Consider the following 1,392-nt stretch of genomic DNA (forward strand, 5'->3'; position numbering starts at 1 on the left):
GCCTGCTGACATTTCCCTCCACCCAGGCAGTGCCTAGGATGTCACTGGTGACTGTCATTCCAAACCTGTGTCATTTCATGCTGAGTTCACAGCACTGTGTTCCCTGCCCTCTGGGGACTTTCGGGCCAAGATGAGCCTGATGTCCCAGCCATCCGTGGAGAGAGGACATGCAGACAATTGACTAGAAAGGGGAACACGTGCAGAAGCGGGTGATATTAGCCGTGTTCTCAGGGCTCCAGTGGGTTGCTGTGGGCAGAGTGGGCTTGGCCGGGAGGGGCTGGTCTCTAGGGACTCTGGATAAACAGAGCAGCCACCTGGGACACACAGGCTTCCAGGAGCTGGGGCGAGAGGTTGTAACAACACCCCGAGCAGCAGCAGCAGGGACACTCACCGGGGCCTCCTGTGAGCTGGGCATTGTCATCAGCACCTTCAGCCCTCCTGCCAGTTCTGTGAGGGTTGGAACCTTCCCCTTGGTTTGCATCGCAGCTCTGTCGCTTGCTAGCTGTGCAGCCTTGGGCAGGTTATTTCATGTCTCTGTGCTTCCATGTCCTTGACTGGACCTGGGAGAGATGGCAGGACCTTGTCCGTAGGGTATGCTGAGGGGCAGATGTGTCTGTGTGGGTGGAGGCTGAGTGGGAGGCCCCCATTCTTCGTCATTGAGGGAGGCACTGCTGCTGCTGTGCCCACTTCACAGATGAGGAAACTGCAGCACAGAGAGGTCAAGTGTCTTGTCCGGAGTGGCCCAGCCAGAAGCAGAGCCTGGGTATTCTCTTAGCTATACACGCCGTGACCTCACTAGTCCAGTGGCACCTTGAGGAGGCCAAGGGGTAACCAGCAGGGCAGAGCCGGCTCTGGGAGGGGCTGTGAGGGAAGAGCTGGAGAAGTCAGGTCAGCTGGAAGGACCTGGATTCATTTCTTGGAGGAGGGAACCAGGAGAGCTGAGACATGTGGCTTCTCCTCAAGACAGCGCTTGGCTGCGAATGAGATTCATCTCCAGGCAGTGAATTTGGCCCAGTGGGACCATCCATGTGACTGTCACCAAACCAGAGGCTGGACAGCCTGGAACATCCTCTCCCCACCTGGCCCCAGGCCTAGGGGCTCTCCAGACAGCTCCCACTTCGAGGGTGAGTGAGTTCTACCTGACATTTACGACTTTGAATGCTTGACATACAATTCTCAGGATGGCAAGGCCTAGCTTCCCTATTTCCTGCTTCACCCAGAAAGCCAGACTCTTGGTGTTGCCCAGGCCTAGCGAGAATGCATACCCTTTCATCCCGTTTTCACTAGCACTTGCTGTGTGCCAGGCTGTGCCACCGGACAGCTTCTAGAAGGAAACTGGGATATGTCCCTGGACAGAGCAGGCAAAGACCTCTGCACTGTGGGGCCGATGTT

This window comes from Tupaia chinensis, unplaced genomic scaffold (genome assembly GCF_000334495.1).
Source record: "Tupaia chinensis unplaced genomic scaffold, TupChi_1.0 Scaffold000453_2, whole genome shotgun sequence".
NCBI lineage: Eukaryota > Metazoa > Chordata > Mammalia > Scandentia > Tupaiidae > Tupaia > Tupaia belangeri.